Below are 24,050 nucleotides of genomic sequence, written 5' to 3'. Positions count from 1 at the left end.
GCAGTGGGACCTGTGCACACTGTCTTCTGCTGAGAGCTCTGATACACAGCAGTAGGACCTGTGCACACTGCCTGCTACTGAGAGGTGTGTTACACAGCAGTGGGAACAGTGGGCACTCTCTGCTACTGAGAGCTCTGATACATAGCAGTGGGACTTGTGCACACTGTCTGCTAGTGAGAGCTCCGATATACAGCAGTGGGACTTGTGCACACTGTCTGCTACCGAGAGCTCTGATACACAGCAGTGCGACCTATGCATATTGTCTGCTACTGAGAGCTCTGATACACAGCAGTGGGACCTATGCACACTGTCTGCTAGTGAGTGCTCTTATACACAACAGTGGTACTTGTGCACACTGTCTGCTACCGAGAGCTCTGATATACAGCAGTGGGACCCATTCATGCTGCCTGCTTGTAGGGGATGTCACTGTCCATGTCTGGCTCCCCTGTACAGCAGAGAGAGAGAGAGAGAGCACTGTGCAAGCACATGCTGAAATGTCCCACAGGCTCCAGACCATGGGGTATCCATATGTTATATGTCCCTCTAAGCAGAGGGCCCTGGGGATCCACCCTATTACACCAGCTGGAAAGTGATATTGCACTAGTAATCACGGGCTCTTCCAGTTCTGCACTTTCCACTTGTCCACAGTCTTGAAGTCCTCAATAAGTCATGCAGAGCTATCATGTAGTTAGGAAATGTGAATGAGCACAAAATGTCTGACCACAATCCAATAAAGTGCAAGAAGGTCCAACAGCTACCCCCCTCCAGTACCAGGTAATCCCATCCCACATTACAAAAAGGCCATCAAATGTTCATCTCAAATTCACTGTAACCCTGCTAAGCATTTAAGTAATGTTTTGTGGTGCAATCTACAGTAGTGGCAGCAAACAGTAATAATGTAAGCACTGTATACACAGAACATGCCAACTTTGTATTCCTAATCTGTGTTCTGCTAGCAACATCATACAAAGTCTATATTGCCAAACCTATCCTAATGAAGGGCGCAGTACATTTCAACCAATGAAGTAAACAAAAGTGGTTGAATTCAACATGGCATCTGTGCCACAGTTCACATTGCAGTCTGTGTGCCAAGTTCTGTTTTACTAAGTAAACTATTTATCACAGGTGCAAACACTGATTAATGACTGCAAGGTCTGAGTTTATTTCTGTGGCACGGCATTTATAGTTCTATCTTTTTTTATATGTTAGGGACTCACAAATGCAATGGAAAGGGGAACAAATAAACTGAGTCATGCAAAAACTGGATAAACATTTAGAAAAACAAATACCTCTCTAAAACGTTGAGTGAGTACGTGTCCACCCATGCCCTTTTAGCATAATACTTCTGCTGTCAAAGGATCTCACAAATTAGTGCTATAGAGTGTTATGTTACAAGTGTCCACTCTGCCCACCAGACCATGAGCTAGAGACCAGTGACCATCCAGACAGGTACACAAGGTGCATCACTGGGTGCCATGCACACCTATGTGCAATTTGTAGACAAATCTGTTGTTCTGAGCACTGCCTCCCCCTTAGTATAATTCACATCTATGAATTATAGTAGTGACAGGTGGCGTATGAAATATAGTGCATATAAGGAAAGTACACAACTATGTTTGTAACTACCAGGTCCCAGTACCCAGTTGAAGGAAAGAGCTAGTGAAAAGCAAATGATATGCCTTCATCCACAAAATACACCCTAATCATTATCTTCAAAAGGGAATGAGAGTTGAAGGCAATACTCCAGAGCAATTAAAAAAAATTCCAGAATATATGTAGTGTAAGCAATGCTGTATTATTTTACAATAAAACACATAAAGCATATCTAAACAATCTTATCTTGGTCTGTGATTTACTGTGGAGTTGACTGGTAAGATAAGTTTTATTGGAATTTATATTGTATTTGTTATCAATGCTTTTAACTGTTTGTAGGTAGGAAGGGATAGCTTCTTAACAAGACTTACATTGATTCATATGTTGTTGTTTTACCATTAATGTCACTGTTGGTTGTTAGAAAGGGAAAGGTTTTAGACAGGCAAGCTCTAACCACCCCAAAGGGCTTAGACAGCTATAAATTCATACAGACTGCAGAGAGGAAAATCCTGGGCATTTTTCATCAATCCTACCTTGGTTTGTGATTTATTGATCTTTACTGTTAAAAAGAAGTGCGACTGAGAGTGAGAGTGAGCATAAGCTACTGCACGCGACATAAAGGAATTGCAACTTTTGCAGAACTTGTATGGTCAGAGCAACTTTGCTGCACTAAATTTATTATTTAGTTGTATATTGCTGGTGCGATTTTTTTTTTTTGTCATAGAAGTTGATTTAAATTATCTTCGAATTCTGTGGTTACTGTTTTTGATTATTCTTTTTTATTATAATATTTTATTCATTTGAAGCTGAACATGGATTCCTTAAATGAGTTTGCAATTAACGATTTGCTAATGCACAAATATCTTATACAGTGTAATAAATGCTATGCATATTTAAAGGTATCAGCTGATAACACTGTTGATCTGTGTTTCTCAGGTCAAAGGTTGGATGATTTACTTACCATTGTTAGAAATAAATCTAGACATGATGATGATTGCACTTGTGCACCTCGCATGGCTTGGAGAACTGTTGTTTCATATATTAATGACTGGACTGGTGAAATAAATATTGTTAGGCAAAGAACAAATAGAACAGATTTAGGAAACGATGCATCTATTGTCTGCAAAATCATTCAACTCCTATGAAACAAGACAATGCCACTGACAACTTTGGAATTCTGGATGCAAGGATTCAGAAATCTGAAGATCCAGTTTGTTTAGATGGAAAAAAAAAAGAAAGAAAGGAAGAAGTTCACAACAAATAACAAGGAAGAAAAAGAAACCGATTAATGACTGTAAAGGTAAAAGAATACATAGTAAAAAGGATACCATTTTGTTACGTAACACACAGGTTAGAGGGAATTATATTTTTCTATCAGAAAACCTTCAGTCTACAGAAGAAGGCATCAGTTTTATAACAGAGAAGGTCAAAAAAAGAGGCAAGGGGCAAGTGAAAAGGAAGAAATCAGAACTGAACGTGGAATAATTGAAGAACATTACTGCTAGAAAAAAGAAGAGAAAGACAGATGGTGACTGCATGGCTCAAGCTGTAGATTTACAGTACCAGCTTGATGAGAATTTAACACACAATGAAAACAGTGGGATTAATAAGACTAATGGTGATGAAGATCTATCCTTCATAACAATTGACAGAGCAGATATTACTGTATTAGAAGCAGAAGATTCTTCAGAGTTGGCCAGCAAATATATTCCTGTAATTGGAGATCCAACTATTAGAGGAACTGATACATACATTTGCAGAGAAGATAATGAACATTGGATAGTGTTATGCTTGTCAGGAGGAAAAATAGAAGATGTGAGACAAGTCTTGGAACGCCTTAATATAAGGAAGTATGGATCTGTTTTTACTCATGTCGGTACAAATGATGGAATCCACAAGGATTCTCTGACTGTTAGTAGGGAACTGACAGCCCTCTAAGATAGTATAGCTTTTACTGGTGTTAGGACGTATTTTTCACAAATCACCTATAGAAAGGATTGTCAGGTCACTGTGAATTAAACTATTTTTTGTGTAAATACCTACATGGAAAAACTGTCCTGTTGTAAAAAATGGAAATGTGTAGATCATCCAAGCCTAGTTTTGGGCACATGTGTACAGACAGGATATTGTGCATTTTCAAGATTACGAAAGAGAATTTTTATAGCAGATATTTTGCAATATTTCACAAGCATTAAGCAGGATTTTTGCCAGGTCAAAAATTTAACAATTCACAGACAGCAACATTTGATGCATTTCTGATGGTTGTTAATGCTAGGAGCATTAACAATAATTTTTTTTTTTTAATTGGAAAATTTACTACGTTCCCACAAGATTGGTGTTGTTATTGTTTGTGAAACATGGTTAAAGAACAATGACTGGAAAACAGTTCTGTCAGGGTATAAATGTTTTTACTGTAACAGACATTCTAACAAAAAATCAGGTGGAGGTATTATGATAGGAATTAAAGATAATTATGCAACCTGTGATTGTTATATGTTCAATGGTAACACCAATACTATAGACTGTGTACTGTGACAATAAAGACAATCCTGGCACATAACAATTGTTGGAGTGTATAGAAAATCAAAGTCAAGTTCCTAGAGGAATTCATACATTTTTTGCATGAAACACAGGAGTGAAGAATAATATTAGCTGGGGACTTAAATTTACCAGAAACAGACTGGAATGATATTGATTCAACAATGTTAGGAAGGAAATTATTCACAACGTATATTCAGAAGCAACAATTGCTTCAGAAAAAAAAAATTAGCAGGAGACGGAACATACTAGACATTGTTTGTGTTTCTAAAGGAATTACTGTTACTTCAAATCAAGTTTTTCTACCATTGTTGTGCAGTGATCATGGGGTTATAAAGGTTAATTTGTTGCTAGATAATTCTGCCAAACTGAAATCTAAACCAATGCACAGAAGGTTAATTACAGATCATATGGAAGCAAAACAGTCACCATGCAAAACTAAGGTGGAAAAACTGCAGATGGAAGGTAGAGTTTTGAAAGAGAAATTGTCTGAGTGCAAAAAAATCAAACAAATGTTTAACATCAGGCTCTAGGCATACATCAGGGGGATGAATTTCCATAGCAACAAGATATCTGATTAAGATGAGAGACAAAAAAATAAGAAATGGAAGAGAGATCAAAATACAACTTTGAAAGCTGAAATAAACAAGCTGGACAAACAGATAAAGCATAGTGTGAGACTAGATCAAGAAAATTTTGAAGAAAATGTATATAAAGATATTGAGCATAATAGGAAACCTTTTTATAGGTACTTAAAATGTGGACGTTGTAAAGACACACAAATTTATAAACTGTGTGCAGATTCTAAAATTTATTCTCAGACACAACAGATTATAGATATAGTTGCAAGATCTTATGCAAAACAATTTGGCTCAACAAAAGGGATAAGTTGTCCTAGTGACATCCAGGTAATCCCAGATACTGGAATCAAATTAGATTATATTGAAAAAGAACAGCGCAAACTGGATCCAAACAAAGCACAGGGAGGAGACAGAATTAGCAATGATGACCTGAGAACACTTCAGCAAGAACTTATGATACCATCATATCTATTATTAATTAGGTCATATGAATATGGGGAGTTTCCTTACGATTGGAGACATGCGCGTATTAAACCTGTCTTTAAGGGAAAGGGGAGTAGGATAAACCCAGAGTCATATAGCCCCTTAAGTCTACTTTCATGTTGTGGAAAAATAATGAAGAAGGTAATATTGGATAAGTTGTCAGAACTGGATAGGTTGGGACTTGAAGCATTATATCAGTGTGCATATGTTGAAAACAGATCTAGTACCACCTGAAACATGATGTTCTATAAGAATATAATAGCAGCTATGAATGAAAAATTGTGCTCTGATGTAATTTATATAGATTTAACTTCAGCATTTGACAGGGTCATGCATAAAACACTGATTAATAAATTTTTACAACTAGGTATCGATGTTCTCTTGATAAGATGGATAGCTGCATGGCTTACAAATAGGACATGGCAAGTATCATACAGCAACTGGACAGGTGAAATCCTTGGTTACAGTCAGGGTGTCCCACAAGGCTCTGTCTTAGGCCCTTACTTGTTTAGATTGTATCTTTCAGACCTAACTTTTTCATCAGAAGTGTTCTACTGTCTATATGCAGATGATCTGAAATTGGGTAAACTGGTTACATGTATTACAGATAAGGCATATCTGCAAAATAACTTGACTAAATTGACCATTTGGGCACAGGAGAATAATATGCTGATAAATACATAAAAAAATTAAGCATATGAGATTTGGGAGACATAAAGTGAAAGTTGAATATTTAATACAGCACACAGTGATTGAAGCTGTAGACTCATTTAAGGACCTCAGTATATGGGTAGCTTCAGCTATGAGTTTTTCTAATCATATCAACCAATTGGTTAATGATAGTTATAGAACTATATGTTGTATAAAAAGATTTATAAAGTCTAGGAAATCAAAAATGATGAAGTCATTGTTAGTTACATTAGACTCAAACTTGAGTATGGAATAACAATATGGAAACCCTATAAGAAAACAAGCATGAGTAAACTGGAAAGAGTACAGCAGAAATATACCAAGGGCATCCATGGATGTGAAAATTTAAGTTATTATGAAAGACTAAAATAGCTGAACTTGTACAGTGTCTCTTATAGATATCTAAGAGGAGATCTTATTCAAGTATATAGGACATTTAGAGAGAACTACCTCTGGGAATGTTTGGGATTATCAAAACGTACTACAGAATCATCAGACAAACTATGCAGAAGATTCTATTGGAATGAGAAGTTTAGTAATTGGTTTTCTGACAGAGTAGCTGATGCATGGAACAGACTACCAAATTACATTAAAGCAAGTACTAGTTTAGATATTTTTTAAGAACAGTCTGGACACTTATTATCAGAACAAGTGTTATTGTATATTGGCAGGTTAGAAGGGCTTTTAATGCCCGTGCTTGAAATATTTGTATGCATGTATGTGTTATTTTATAAGTTTTATTACTCTTATTCATAAACATGAGTAAACAACCAGAAGTATTAAAAGAAACACTAAAATGGAGTTTAAAATGATGAACTGAAAAGATGGTGGTGATTTGGCAGACTTCCATAATGTCTTGTAAGGTAAGAAACTCCTAATGTGCCATGCAGTTTTGTGCCTACATATAAACATAGCTCTAAGAGGTAAATGATAAGCTAGAAATGGAATCAAAATGAAAACACAAAAATTTGCTGAGGAAGTCAACAATGAGGGCACATTTCACACCAATGGTATTCCACCAGAAGATAGTACAAGAATAAATGCAATGTATACCTAAAAACAATCACATATATAATTAATTTTAATATTCATTTAATATTGTGTGCAATAGAAATAAAATGAATGATTACTGATGGCCAACATATAATTATTTGTTCTTGATAGGTTTTAATTTCAGCAATGTTATTTAACTGCAGTTTGCACTTCAGCCAGCTTATCAGCTCTAAGGCAGGTGATCCAAACAGTGCTTCAAAAACAATTACATCTTGTTTTGCTATTAAATAACTTAACAAAACTCTTAATGAGAATTAGTTCCTGAAGATATGCCTGTACAAAACATTCATTTCAATTGTTCTCCTAATTTCAGAATAATGGTCAACTGTGATTTTTTTAATTTTCTGTTATATTTCCCATGAATAGAGGACATCAGAGCTGAAGCCAAAGTGGCCCAACAGCAGTGAAGGTCAAAAAGAAAACATGGTGGATTGATGGCATGTGTAGGTAAACACAATACAGTTTGGTAATGCACATCTGAGAATAAAAAAAAGACAAGAGAAGACAAGGATGTCCAGTCAAGCACAAATGGACTCAGAGCCATAGATGGCTCATCTAATGCTCAGTGCCACTCCCCGATCTAATGCTGAACACAGAAGCAGTATCTGAAATCACTTGCATGCATTCAGAAATGCTCCTTGGGTGATTGCCTTCTTTGCCCCATGCTAACTATGCTTCTGAATGGACTGTGTGAGAGAATTCCTTTGATAGTCAGACATGACTGCCAAAGAAGGTGGCAATGAACTGAGAGACAGACGCTGACAATTGATGTGGCACCTTAATCCCATATAAAACTGAAAAACAGGGGGCCGATAATGATTATGATGATGATGATAATGATGATTTCCAAAAGTAAAATGCAAGGCATTTTGTACAAGCAGTCAAATAAATTACACTGCAGGAATTCCAGTCTGTAAATGAATTAAAGAAGTATATCTTATTCAGAGAGTAAGGTATACAAGTGCAGCTATTTTCCACAGATATGTATTCACAGTAAGAACATTTATAGTAGGAACTGGTGCCAATGCATATGGTAGTACATGTATTTAGAAGAGAACTAAACCCTTTGTTTCACAGTCGTTTTAAATATCAAGCTGCCTTAAGGTGAAAGCAGGCTGATTAGGCGAGACATTTTTGGTATCAAGATATTGTAATATACTGTAATCTTTTGTAATAATCTGACAGAGAATAATTGGCTTTTATAAATTATAGAAAACTGAAGTTGATAGAACCATGATTTCTGTCAATAACAGGTGAGGAAAGTACAGCTATGTAAGCTGAACTTACCATAGCAGTAGATATTAGAAGGATCACTGCTGCAGTAGCATTAGCTACATGGATTACATCCTGACTAGGATAAAACAGCCAGTCATCTTCCAAAGCTTCAGGGCAGTTTCCACATGTCCAAACCATTAGACAGTTGGAGCTTAGCTGAATAAATGAGAAGTTTGGGCATTAATCTCTTTAGAGCTTCCCTGCCAGCAGAGAAATAGAGGCTGACCCCTGAAAGGTCAAGGCTAGGAATAACAAAAAATAAAAGTTCACATACTGGCATAAAAATACAGCATAAAATAAGGGAGATGGAGGGAGTAAGCAAGTATTGCAGCAGTGATCATTCAAACATCTACTGTTATGGCAAGTTTCGTAATACAACCGTACTATATTCTCCACATTGATCACTGCTGCAGTAGCCTCAGCTAAATGGGTAGATTACCATAGCTAACTATATTTTGGAGGTTGAATGAGAAGCATCCAGAAGCCCCTGGAGAATGGTTCTAGCAAAGCATAATCTAGACCTAGTGAAGGAATTCAGCTTATATAACTTTGTAAAAGTATGTACAGAGGACCAAATAGCAGCTTCTAGAAAACTTCTAGAATCCAACCCTTTCCAAATAAGCCATAGAGGAAGGCAAGGTCCTTGTAGAGTGGGCATTGACTCGGCCTAGAATAGATTTGTCATGGTGAGTGTAACAAAAGGTAACAGACTTAGAAAACCATTTAAGACTGCTTGTTCCTTCTTCTTACTTTTACAAGAAAAGAACAATTGATCAAATGATCCAAAAGATTTAGTTCTGTCAAGGTAGTGCCTGAATTGTTTGTGGATATCCTAGGTATGGATTATTATATTTCCTTAATTTCTATGTTCAGGAATGGGAGCTGGATAGTGTGGCTTAAAGTAAACAATTATACCACTTTAGGCATAAGGTTCAAGGCTCCAGAGAGCACCCCTGCATTACCAGGCTATAATTCATACCACACCTTTTGGCCACCTAACCCGGACCAAAACAGTAAAGGTGGAGGCGTGTCCATATTCATTAAGGATATCCACACCTTCAGGCTAGTTGCTCAGCATAATGCAACTGAGATTGTCCAAGTGCAACTAACCCTGGGCAAGACCCCAATCCAAACTGTAACTTTCTACAGATCCGCCACCATGCCCCAGGATTCCCACTTCTCATTTCTTAATACACTATAAAATATTAGGGTACAACCCAACACCCTAGTAATGGTCAATTTCAACTACCCCACCATTAACTGGGAAAACTACTCATGTACCAACTCTTTTGCTCAACGTTTTCTGGAACTCATAAGTTCCAATGCCTTAGATTAACTTATCCACACCCCCACCAGGGGCAGCAATATCCTAGACCTGGTCATTACCAACATGGGCGACCGGTGTTCAACACCAGAGGTCAGTTTCTTGTTGGTCAGCTCCAACTACACTCTAATCAGCCTAGACATCCACATCCCGCCCCCACTCCCCCCATTAGGGAAACCACCATAAAAATTTCTCCAAAGCCAACTTCATGCTTCTTAAGACAGAAGTGGCAAACTTCATGACACCCACACAGACAGACAATAGAGGTATGACTGCTGAATCCTACACAAATGCACTTTATAAGCATTTACACGAGTGCATGGATCATGCTATCCCTAACAAAACCAAGATGCTATCCTCCAAAAAAGGAAGCCAGTATGATGGTCCCCTGCCATAAAAAAACTCTACAACAGAAGAAAGAAACTGTTGCAAAAAAGAGTAAAATTCCAGGAACTGGAAGAACTCCCTGGTCAGCCTCAGTAAGAAGCTGAGAACCCTCATAAAATACTCCAAAGCTAGTTATGAAAACAAAATCGCCACTGATTCTAAAGACATCCACAAAGTATTCTATAGCTATGTCAAGAATCTCAATGGCAACAATCAGATCTGCTCTGAGTTACAGCACAATGGCACTAAATTTACAGAAGCAACTCATATTGCCAACATCCTGGCAGATAGATTCAGTGCTAACTTTACACCCCCCCACACACCCCTAAAGGGCCTATCTCTATACTGGAAGAATGCAAAGTTCCTATAATAATGGCTGCACAGGTAAAAGCCACACTCTCCAAAGCCAGGAACACAGCATCTATGGGACCTGACAACATCCCAGGCTGCATTCTACATGAACTACAGAATGAACTGGTACCCCACCTAAGTACCATGTTCAATCATGGACTCACCTCAGGCTTTGTGCCTACTGAATGGTGGACAAAGACAGTTATCCCAATCCACAAAGGGGGAGCCACCACAGACCCCAAGAACTACCACCCCATTTGCTTAACGAGCCTGGTCTGCAAGGCCATGGAACTTATCATCATGGAACTTATAAACAAAGACATTGGTAATCTCCAAACTCTGAGAACACACCCAGTTCAGGTTTGTAAAAGGCAGATCATATCTCCTGAACCTGATTGACTTCTTTGAAGCGGTCACCAAAGCCATAGACAAGGGTAAGGTGGTTCACACAGCCTATCTAGATCTCGCCAAGGCTTTTGACACCATCCCCCACTCTGGAATTATAGATAAACTTACTAAACTAGGTATAAATCCCTATGTCACAAGATGGGTTGCCAACTGGCTCACTGACAGAACCCACACTGTGAAAGTAGCAGAGTCCAAATCCGACTTCAGACCAGTAATAAGTGGAGTACCACAAGGTTCAGTCCTGGGTCCTGTCCTGTATAGTATCTACTTTTCTGAAGTACAGGCTAACACAGAAGGCCTTTAGCTAATGAAGTTCACAGATGACTGCAAACTAGGAGCCATAATTGAAACTCCTAATGATGTGGACATCCTACAAAAGGGCCTCACTGAGACAGATGCCTGGTGTCAAAGCCATGGCCTCAAGCTTAATGCAAAAAAGTGCATTGCTATCCCCTTTGGTAAAAACTCTGTACCCATGAGCTACCACATAGGTGGTAGTCTACTTAACACTGAAAGTGTGATAAGCGACCTTGGGACCCAGGTGGACAATAGTCTCTCCTTTGATAATCATATCACCACAGTAGTCAGGAAATCCTTCTACGTGGCACACCTCATCACAAAAGGTTTCTCATCCAAGAAAAAAGAGGTCATTGTTCCCCTCTACTTATCACTCATTAGACCCATTATAGAGTACAATGCCCCTTTTGGTATGTACCTCACAAGACATCTACAACAACTGAAAAGGCTGCAGAAATACCTCACAAAGAGGATTACTGGACTCAAACAGATGCCCTATGCAGACCGTCTCAAAAAACTCCAGCTTTACTCCATTACATATCACCTACTGAGAGGCGATCTCTGCCTAACATACAAAGCTATGTCAAACCCAGAGCTGTTGGACATGCTCCACTTAAAGAAATCCCAATCCATCTGAGCTACATGTTCTAGGGACCTAAACCTTGTCACCACAATAAACAGAACATGCTGGTGGGATAGATTCCTGCCCCAGAGACTTCCCATACTATGGAAAAAACTACCTATCTATATCAAGCAAAGCTCCTCATTAGCACTCTTCAAGAAAAATCTTGATGAGTGGATGGGAAATAGGAATTTCACCCCGGGGTTTACCTCTGTGGCTCTGCTCGACAGGAGCACAGGAAAATAATTTTCTTGGGTGGCGAAACCAGGGTACCTTTTTGGCTAGGCTTGTATAGGCCCTAGGGCTGATAGACTAGTACCTACCTATGAACCTATGAACCTATTAGTTCTCAAAGAAACCCTGCCCTTGTGGAACATGAGGTAGGGTTGACTCACCTAACAGCTTGTAACTCAGATATCTTTCTAGCAAAGGTCAAAACAATGAATAAAACTGTTTTCCATGTTAAGAACCTCAAGTCAGCCAGATTAGCTAGTTCAAATGAAGCAAGTGTTAGTTTCTCTAACACAAAATTAAAATCCCAAAGAGGGAGCACCGGTTGACTCGGAGGCCTCTTATGCAAAACCCCTTTTAAGAACATTTTGACATGTAACTGCCTTGATAGTTGAGGATCCACGGGCTGACCTGCTGAAATAGCCTATAATTGAACCTTGATAAAGGAATAAGAAAAGCCATAGGATAGTAACTCACACAAATATTGTAAAACCAAAAAAGAACTAGCCCTGAATGAGAGCTTGTTATGTGGTTGGCAACAACAAGGAAACCTTTTCCATTTGCTAATATATGATTTTCCTATAACAGGCTTTCTTGCCTCCATTAGTACCTGCTGCACGTCCTCAGAGAACAGGTGCCTAAAAGGAAATAAGATCCTAACATCCAGGTAGTCAGTTGAAGCTGACTGATGGCAGGGTGAATCAAACAACCCTGTTTTTGGGTGAGTAGATCCATTCTGTGAGGAAGCTTGTGGTTATTGCCTCTGGCCATTTCCAAAAGGCAGGAGAACCATGGTTGCCTATGCCAGAAGGACGTCACTGCAATGATCTTGGGGGATTTCTTCTGAATCTTCAGAAGCACCCTTGATATTACTGAAAAAAGTGGAAAGGCGTAAATGGACATTTTTGTCCAAAGAAAAGAAACTGCATCTGTCTTCCAGGCCTTCTTGCATGGAGTCCTCAAATAGAATTTTGCCAGTTGATTGTTCAGAGAGGAGGCAAAGAGGTCTCTTGAAGAATTTACCATAGATGGGTCAAATTTTGGAAGGGCCCAGGATCTAGTTTCCATTCAGGAGAGTCTGATATGGGCCTGCTCGGCTTGTCTGCCACACAGTTTTGCTCTGACAGAATGCAGCATACCTGAAGTGTGAGACTCTGCTGTGAAGCTATGTCCCAAGATAACATGGCTAATCTGAAAAAGGGGTACGGCCTGGTTCCCTCCTTGCTTGTTGATGTACAGCATCACTGTGGTACTGCCTGAAACCACTTGAAGAAGTTCTAGGGACCAAAGATAGTTTGGAGAATTGAGTCCCTTGATTAGAACAAGTATCTCCTTGATATTTATTTGCTTGGGTCTGTTCTTGGTGTCCCACACCCCCTGCACTTTTATCTCTCCTGAAATTGCTCCTCATGCAAAGTCTGAATCTTTTTTGACTGACTGCTTTGGAGCCAGCAGGGACAAGAGGAGACCTTGATTTTACGATGTGGGCTGTCTCTATGAAGTGATCTCTGTTCTGACAAACCCCAGTAGTGGGATCTGGAAAGATAAAGGGACCAAAGAGATTTCAGATACCATTGCATCTTTCCATGTGTAGTCTTGCTAGAGATATCATGAGAATCATAGATGCCACTAGACACAAAATCCTGAGGTATTACCTCACAGTGACCTCAATCTGAGTAGAAAACCTTACAAATATATCAAAATAAAGATATATTTTTCCTGTGGAAAAAAGTTCTTTGAACTGAGGTGTCTAGTTGACAATCCAGGAACACAATCCTGTGTGAGGGAGTCAAGAAAGACTTTTGAATGTTCTCTTGGAATCCCAGCTTCTGCAAGAGATCTCTCATCCAAGAAAGAGCTTTCCTGACATTTTGAAATGACTGTACAAAGATAAGCAAGTCATCTAAATACAGGAAAATGTTGATACCCTGCAGTCTGCAATAAGCGATAACTGGATCTAGACACTGTATGAACACTTTTGGTGCAGTGGATAGTCAAAAGGGTAAGGCAGATAACTGATAATGTGATCCAGACACACAAAACCTTAAGGAATGCCTGAAGTCTGGATAAATAGGAATGTGATGGTAAGCATCTTTTAAGTATTGTATTACCAGGAAACTTGAAAGAGGAAAAAAGAGGCAACAGGTTGTGAAGTGACATCATATTGAATTTGGGCACCGTCACAGACAGGTTTAAGAAAGAAAGAGACAATATGGTCTCCAAGCATTTTCTTTCTTTAAGACTAGTAAAATCCTTGAATAAAACTCATTCCCCACATGGAAAGGAGGAACTGGTTCCATCACTCCTTGGGACAGCATGTGATGAAGAACAGGTGGAAACAAAATAGTCTGATATGCAGAATGACAAATGACTCCTGGAAAGGAGGAATTTCCTCCAACTGCCATCTGTAACCCTGATGAATGATTTTCAGAATCCATTTGTCCAAAACAATATGTTGCCAAAGAGAAGATTGGAGATTCAGACTTTCTGGAAGAACAAAATGTCCTGGGTGGGAGGGTGGTCACAAGGTTTCTTGAACAGTCCTTCAGTCTTGTTGGGAGTGTTTTTGGGTTTCAGAGGTTTGAGACTTCTTTTTGGAACCTCCTTGCTGCTTCTTAAACATCTGTTTGCCTGAGTACTGTTGAGACTGTTTATTCTTTTTTTTTTTTTTTTTTTTTTTTTTTTGCTGAAACTGGATGAGAAGAAAGAAAATTCCTTGGACAATTTGGAAAAAGAGAGCAGCAGGAAAATCTTAGCGGTTCCTTGGATCAGCTTGCCCCTTTCATCATACTTGTTGATCATATCTGCAGTAGAGTGGCCTAACACTAAATCTCTGTCTGAGGGAGAATTTAAAATTTTAACTTCTTTTTAACATCATTTAGGAGGTTCTGAGAATGCAGCCAAAGCAAACCTCCTTAAAACCATGCCAGTGGCCATAGCCCTGGAAGAAGCATCAACAGAGTCATACACACACTGAAAAAAAATGAGCAGTGACCTGTGAAAAAGAAGAAACTAAGTTATTTAAACCAGATTTTTCTTTACAAGAAGAAACTGTAGATAAAACATTCCTCATACTTTCACAATATGTCAGAATAAACTCTAATATGTGCCTGACAATTTAAAATTCTGAAATTCAAAGTTGCAGAAGTGTACACCTTTTCCCCCATACCTATCAGTAATTTTCCCATCATTGTTAGAAAGAGTAGGACTGGAATTAACTAAATGATTAGCAGCAGAGAATTCAACTAAGGTTATTACTGCTGGGTCAGGTTTGGGAATAGTGTATAAAAACTGAGAAGACTGAGCAACTTTATGCAACCTATCTGCCTTTTTAGTGACAGCTGGCTGATTACCAGGAAAACTGCTGGCAGTATGACACATATCCTCTAAAGCAGGCAGGACAGGAGGAATTGGTGTAGGTTCTGGAAATCCTTCTATAACAACTTAGTATTTTTTGAGCAACTGTGAATTCTAGCAATAGTCTAAGAGAAAGAGAAACCCCCAAGGGAGAACCAGAAAGTGAGCGTCTAAATCAGAAATCTGAGGGCCAAACCCTGAATCCATTCCTGCATCTTCCTGATCAGATTCAGAATCTTGGATCTCTTCAGGAAAGGAGGCATCCCTCTTTCCTTTACTGGAAATTACTCTACAAGAAGGATCAATAGCCTGAATTAAACCCTGAGACAGTCCCAGTAAACTACTCCTATCAAAAGAAACGTGAGAAGGAGTAAATACATGCTTAGTTTTTTATTTAATTTTCACAGTAAAATTGGATCCAGTTGTGTTACTAATGGCAGCTGCTGTTTCCCCAGGGATGGGCACAACATTCTGACACAACAGAGAAATCTTTCCTGTTCCCTTTCCTAGGATTGACAAGAGTGACTCTCCCTTCTTCACTGAGGGGACCCCAACAGCCACAGAGGATGTGGCTAACCCCAGGTCCATAGTGGCTGTAGGTCCTACACCAGAGGGTTCCAGCAGTCATCCACCTGTGGCAGAGGCAAATTGCTAATTTGCTGTGGTGGCAAAGGCTGTTTGCTTAACTTTTTCTTTTTGGGGCTGGAAGAAGGACCGACTGTGGAACCAACCATCAATTATAGGTTCATAGGCTCATAAGTGTTTACTAGGCTAATGACTACAAGTGCCATTTTAAGCCTAGTCATGCATCCCAAATCTTTGCCAAGTTCTGATACTCTTGATAAGTGTAAGCATGGGCCTGGAAGGTGAACCATTTACAGGTTACCTGTGTCCATTAGAGACATAGATGCCAAACCAGGGATGAATTTCTGGTTTCCCATCCAATTGTCCAAGTTGCACTTGAATTGGGTTAGGGAAGAACTCTGCTTCACATGTATGGGGAGCCTGTTCCATAGATGTGGTAGTCTCTGGGATGCATGCCTATCTCCCCAGTGGCTCCTATTTACATCATAAGGAAGGTTTATCTCTTTAGAATGGGTAATTGTGATGTTGTTTGTTTTGTTGATATACAGGAAGTCCATCAGAGTGAGGTCTGACAATGTCCTGTTTTTCAGGCATAAATCTCCCCTCAAAAGCCTGTAGGAGACAGAATACAGGAATAGGGCCTTGAGAAGTCTGCATAGGACATTTTACTTATGCTCTGTATTCTTTTAGTGAGAAACCTCTGTGAACTTTCCAATTGTTGGATATGTCTGGTTAGGTACATACCAAAGGGGGCATTGTACTCAATTATAGGTCTGATGAATGCTGAATACAGTGGAACAATGACTTCCTTGGACTTAGATGCCATACCTTTGTTCATAAGTTGCACAACATAGAATGATTTCCTCACCACTGCAGACACGTGATGATCAAAGACTAGATTACTATCTATGCATGTCCCTAAGTCCCTGACTACTGGGCCAACTCTAAGGGGTGTGTTGTCAGTATGATAATTACCAGGGATAGATGACTTCCCAAAGGATACTATTATGCATTTCTTGGCATTTAGTTTTAGTCCATGGCTCTGACACTAGCTGTTTTTCTGTGTCAGCCCCTCCTGGAGAACATTTGTGTCAGTGTGAGATTCAGTGACAGCTCCTACTTTGCAATCATCTGCAAATGTGGTCATCCAAAGACCACTGACATCGGTCTTGACTTCACAGAAGTAAATGCCAAAAAGGAGCAGTCCAAGTACTGATCCCTGAGGGACTTCACTTGTGACTGGCCTAGGTGGGCTCCCCAATTCTAACTTCCTGGGTCCTGTCTGTGAGCCAGGTGACATATGGGTTTGTACCTAACCTTTTGAGTTCGTCAACAATGCCCAAATGTGGTATTGTGTCAAATGCCTTGGCCAGGTCAAGGTAGGCAGTGTGAATGATTTTGCCCTCATCCATTGCTTTGGTGACCTTCTCAAAGAAGTCCACCAGGTTGGGTAGGCATGATCTTCCCTTGACAAAACCAAACTGGGCTGGGTCCAGTGTCTGGAGGTTTACTATATCTCTGTTGATCATCTCCATGATGATTCTTTCCATGGCTTTACGTATAAGACTAGTGAGACTTATGGGTCTGTAGTTTCCAGGGTCTGTAGATGGCCCACCTTTGTGCAGAGGGATGACTGTTGCCTTTCTCCATTAATAGGTTCATAGGTTCATAGGTAGGTACTAGGCTATCAGCCCAAGGGCCTACATAAGCCTAGTCAACAAGGTTCCCTGGCTTATGCCACCCAAAAAAGTCATGAGGCATGAATCCTGTTTGGAGGCTACTGTTAAATAGTAATTCCAGAGGCCCCAATAGGTCATGTTTCATGCTATTTAGAAGGCATCCTGGGATATTGTCTGGGCCCATTGATGCAGTTTTCTTGGTCTTAGAGAGAGCATTAAAGACCTGTTTCCTAGTGATAGTAGAGGAAGTTATATTTGATGATATTTCTTGACTAAATGTTGATGGAGAGAGAGGGGTACATTTGGAGCTGAATTTATCAGCCAGGAGGTTTGCTATATCTTCTGGCTCAGTATAGGTGACTCCATTTACAATAAGCTCTTCACACAATTGTGTATTGCCTTTGAGGTTGCAGACATAGCTAAATAATGCTTTGTCATTGTCCTTGGCCTGGGATGCCAAACTTACCTCAAATTTGGCTTTGATAGACTTTATTTGTTCTTTGGGTTGTTTGTTTAGTTTGATGAGAGTGCTTTTATCCTGCTGGGTGCTGCACCTCCTAATTTTTTCCATGATTTTTTTTCTCCTGTTACACAGCCTATTGATTTTGTGATTCCACCAGGGTGGCTTGTTTTTTCAGTTAGTTCTGTACTTCTTATTGGTGGGTACAGCTGCCTCTGTGCAGCTAACATGCTTCTACAGGGTTTCTGTGAACCGCTCTGCATAGGTAGCAGTGCTCTCATGGTTTATGGGGGCTTGACATTTTGCCAGGTTCTCACTTAATAGCAGGAGATTTGCCTTACAATAGTTCCTGAATATTGTAGGTTTAGCTGGGGGTCTAGGTTTTATTTTTAATTCAAAGGTGACCAATTTGTGTTCTGACCTTACCACACCGTAGGGGTGTGCAGCACTCTCCCATATTAGTGAGGACTAGATCCAGTATGGTTGCACCTCTGGTTGGTGTATTGACTATCTGGTCTAGGGAGTTTGTGTTTACAAAATCCATGAATCTCTGTGCATGTACGTTTGGTGTCATATAGGATTCCCAGTTAATAGTGGGGTAATTGAAGTCACACATAAATATGATAATGGGTTGGATGGTTAGGGCTTCTAATAAGTTTAAATACATGGTATGGGTTTCCTGGGTCATAGAGGGGGACCTATAGCTTGCAAGGAAGTGGTATTGGATTTTACCTATGGTGATTTGAACATGGAGCAGCTCAAGTGCATTGTCCTGTTTGACCAGCCTTGAAGTATATTTATCTTTGATGTAAATAGAGACACCTCCACCTTTAGTCCCTGCCTGTGAAGTAGCTAGCCTAAATGTGTGGAAGGCATTATAACCTACCACTGTTGGTGTGCTGTCCACGGCTTTAAACCATGTCTCAGTGACCGCACAGATGTCAGCATTCTCTAGGGTCAAGAGAGCATCTAGGGAGTAGAATTTTTTGCTTAGACTCCTAGCACTGAGCAGTAATACCTTTAGATTTTCTTGGTTTTGATTTTCTATGTCAGAAGTACTTTCAATTTGACATTGCCTAAAAAAGTCAGTATGGGGGATGACAATGTTTTAGCTAATATTCAAAAGCCTTTTGGGGAAAGGTGCAGACCATCCCTGGCAAAGAAGCGTGGTCTGTTAACCACCTCCTTCAATGTTAACAAATATTGTACCCCCTTAGAATGACATCAGAAGCTAAGCCAATTATTAAAGTCAGTCATCTTTTGTTCATACTGTGGTATCATCCTTGGAGAAGTTAAAATGCTGCTCAATGCTAGGCTCATACCAGCCTGAGACACATATTCCAAGAGCTCCATGATGTCTCTCTTCATGTAGCCTAGGGAGGTATGTCTTTGGGCATTTACTCCCACATGGACGATGACTAAATCATATTAGTAATTGTCATCCAATGACCCGAGTGATTGCGTAATGTGGCAGATCCTAGCCCCTGATAAGCAACCAACCGTGACTTTCTCCTTACTCAGCCTGGTGAGGGGGACATCAATTTCCATGGTCTTGCCAAAAATGGCACCTCTATCCTGGGGAAAATAACAGCAATGCCAATAACACTGACAGTCCACAAAAGTTACTTTTTTGATAGGAGAAATACAGTAAAGGCACTCTCAAACACTATGGCAATCCCTGAATGTTAAAATAAACATAGTTTCTGCACAGAAAATATTTTATCAGTTAGATATACTGCTTTTAAACTGACAGAAGCAATGAGTGCTCCATTTAAAAGTGTGCTACTGTCTTGAGATAATCCATTAAAACAACACTACTAGCCTTAAAATAACTTTCCAGAAGATAAAAGTAATAAAACATAAGTAAAGAATAAGAAAGTAGAGTCTTTTTTTTTCCCCAAGTAAATTTATCTGCCCAACTTAGGAAAGCACAGGCCAACCATCGATTTGCAAAAGCCTTGGAGGAGCTTACTCTTCGGTGGCAGTACAGCTCTGAAGGGCTTCACACCCTTGTCTCTTAGTCAGCTCACGCTGAGCTGTTTGACAGTTTGGGCACATGGAAGGTGCCCTGAAGCTTTGGTAGCTGGCCAGCAGCTATATCCTTGGTAGGATATAATGCATATAGCTAAGGATACTGCAGTAGTGATCAATATGAAGAACATCTGTTATTGTCTTGAGGCCCAGAGAAAAACTATCTAGCCCTGCCATTATGATTACATAAAACATCATTCATAGTACTTTTGAGAACACCTTTTTCATAGGCACAACTTTAAGTCAAGCACCACAGAACTCAGCAGTTATTCATGGGATCTGATTAGTCATTTGCAGTCATTCTCATAGCTCTTAACATTTCACAGTGGACTACTACATAAAACATAACATATGTGTGCATAATTCCCTTATGTAAATATGTATTATGGCTAATTTTTAAAAAAAAATATTAAGGATACCACCTAATTTTCGGTTTCCAAAGACAAACTTTCCTACACCTGCAGTAGCCAGATATGTATATCTGCCACACTAGCTCCATGTATTATGATACATTCTATGCCAGATGATTGAGTTTTCAGAAACTCGAAATTCATATGGCCGAGACCATATGGTTCAGTTTCTGAAAACTCAAACATAAATAAAAAACCCATAAAAAAAGCACAAAATCTACCTTTTTTACATTTTTGCAGGGGGCTAAACCCCTGCACCCCCCCCCCACATAGGCGCTGCATCACCCACACCCCCTGCAAATTATATATACCAACTCTAAAATCACACTACAGTGAGGAAAATGGTAAATTTCTTGATCCGCACTGTACCACAACCTCCATTCAAAAGCTTTGGGTTTTCAAAAACTTGATCATATGGTTTTCTAGTTTCTAAAAACTCAGTCAACTGATAAGGACTCATAAATATGTATATATATATATATATATATATATATATATATATATATATATAAAATATATATATATATATATATATATATATATATATATATATATATATATATATATATATATATATATATATATATATATATATATATATATATATATATATATATATATATATATAAATATATATAGGGTCTATGTTATATTCTCAAAAGCCGACAATATCAAAGCTAATAGTGTTGACATGAGAATAGCAAAGGTGCACAGCATGGAACGTGTAAATGGAGTGCGATGTCAGAGTTTGTGTATTTAAGGAGTAGGGGGTGTGGGAGGTGCAGGCGGGGGCTTGCACCCCCCACCCTGCTTAAACCCGTTAGGGTACTTTTTTCTTTTCTTTTTTTTTTTTTTTTTTGTTGTTTTCAATAAGTTCGATGTTTGAAGACATCAACCATATGGTGTCGACCATATGGAGTTCGATGTTTTTAACAATCACTCTTATAATATAGACCCATTTATATATATATATATATATATATATATATATATATATATATATATATATATATATGGAGCTAGGACTGTTGAATAAAAGTTCAACAGTCCGAATCCAACATCACTGAACACACTTTAACGAAAGCGCTTTTACCGATAAAGCACGTTAGTTAAAGTGCGTCAAAAAATAGTAAAAAAACAACAAAAAGGTGTTTATTCAGGGGGGCTATGCCCTCCTGCAACCCCCACACCCCCTCACTTTAATATTCTCACTCCAAGATTGCACTACAGTGGGTAAAAGAAAAATATTTCCTTACCCGCACCATAGTACGATCGCCACAACAGTCATTCCCCCATGACTCCCTCTGGCTTCAGGCATCCATACGCGAAAGTGCTTTTTCGGTTTAAAGCACTTTTACATAAGTATGCCTGGCCATTAAGCCTTCATTGAAAAGCACCATCGAGCATCAGTCCAAGACCCATATAGATAGATAGATAGATAGATAGATAGATATAGACAACATATACCTACACATGAAGACTTTTTGAGCTTCTCCATTTAACTGATATGATTAATCTTCCTGATTATGGTGAGGACATTGGCATCTTTAGTCCAATTTTTATCAGGTAACAGTACTGTTGATTCATCCTACAACCATCCCAAGCCACTTTCATACCGAATGGCACTTTCTTTTAAATAACCCATTCCAACTCATCCAACCTAGCAAGCAATAATTATTCTGCTCTCGTGCATTTTTCAGTTTTTCACAAGCTGGAAATTATTAGTTGAACTCAGCCTAACCTTTATTTTTATCTAGTTATTTCGACTAGATATGCAGCAAAGAACTCTACACTTAACTTTCATTATTACTGAGTTGTCCACAGGCTGATAAATGACAAAGATGCAGAATGCTAAGGTTATATCTAAATTCAAGTTTATTTTTAAATTAAGCCAGTTCTTTACAAAATCACTTTCTTGTTCGAACTGTTGCTCTACTATCTATCCTAGTTACAGCAGCAGACATGCATGCTATAAAATCACTACACCAAATGTACTGCTGCATTTTATGAAGCTCTGCAAATTTCCAGCTCCCAAACCCACAAATGACAAACTATGCAACTTGTTGATTGCAGCCACATGACAGTAAATTATTCTTTTTGCCCAGGTAACATGCCCCCCCCCCCCCTGCCAAAACAGATCATGGAAGAACATATCCACCTAAGATGATATATATGCTACTTCCATGGTAACACAGTTGTGTGGAATGCATACCTCTCAGCATCTCAGCATTAGAATTAGGTACAAAGCAAAATAATTATGGAACATAGGCCCAAAATTAAGGACAGGGTACCCATCATCAAATACTTCTGTTTTTTTTCTTTTAAAGGGCAAGTTGGGGGAGTATATCCCCTTATTCTGTATTTAGGCTCCACTGACATTTTGAATGTTTATAAGATAACCAATTTTGTCTTCACCTTAGCATTGCACAGCTGGGGTATTTTATCAATGTTTTACAAACATTTCCAAATAACATCTCTTATTTAGTGACCCGTTGTCAAGCTTTGAAGGTTAGAAGCTGTCAAGCTTTATAAAATAAATAAATATTTCTATAAATTTTCTATTTTATAATAATCGTAATAATCGTAGATTGTTTATTAAATATGCTTATATGCTCGTTAGAATGTGCTTATATATATATTGTTATATATCTGTTCTTTATGCAGGGTGTATGTTTTATTAATAGTGTATATGTAGTGTATATGTATGTTTTAAACTGATTTTAAGGTCTCCCTTTTAAAAGTTAATTAGAGTGCATCATGTGATTATTCAACTTGGCTATTTAAGGTGTGGTTTTCTGTATCAGTTTTACACCTGAAGAAGCATTTTGTGAAAGCGCTAGTGTGTTGTAATACAGCAGTTCTGCATAGATTCGTTTCCTGGTATTTTTCAAGTTCATTGTGGATTCTGGAGCCTACTCTCAGCAGCTTTGTGTGTATCCTGTTCTTCGTTTTTTACAGCTGCAGAGGTTTCTGGTGCCTGGCCTTTTGTGTTTTTCTTATGTAAGAGAAACAGACAAATGTGGGTTTTGTAAAACTGATTTGGAAGCAGTTGCACACCTTGCTGCTGGTTGTGATATACTAATGGCAGAAGGACTGTATACTGAAAGGCATAATAATGTGGCAAGACTGTTGCACTGGGGATTGTGCAAACATTATAACACTGAAGTAGCTAAAAAACACTGGAAATATGAGCTACAAAGCATCATAGAAAATGATGAAGTCCACATCACATGGGATCACCCATTGCCAACAGTTCAAAAGATAAATGCGAGAAAACCAGATACAGTGGTCCATGAAAAGAAGACAAAAGTAGCATTGATTATAGAAATTGCTAGACTCAGTGCCTGCAGTGTGTACAGAGAGACACAAAGTCATAGAATATCAGGAATTTGCAGGCAGAAATGACAGCACTGTGGAAGAAAGATACCCAGACAGCTCCAGTAGTAGGAGCAACAGAATCTACAATTGTATTTAGATATGTTACCGATACATGTAACTCACATCCGCGGTGGTGCAGCGGTAGTATTGTTGCCTCACAGCAAGAGGTTCTCCTGTTCTATTCTCAGCTGGAGTGCAGGGAGTGCCTTCTGTGTGGGGTCTGCATGCCCTCTCCGTGGTTGGGTGGGCGTTCAAAAGACATGGGTAAATGGGCGTGCCTTCGTTGAAGCCTGTATGTCGAGCTGGCACCTCAGCGT

This window comes from Protopterus annectens, chromosome 10.part0, assembly GCF_019279795.1.
Source record: "Protopterus annectens isolate FY-2018-M chromosome 10.part0, PAN1.0, whole genome shotgun sequence".
Taxonomy (NCBI): domain Eukaryota; kingdom Metazoa; phylum Chordata; order Ceratodontiformes; family Protopteridae; genus Protopterus; species Protopterus annectens.
This window is presented reverse-complemented; position numbering follows the sequence as displayed.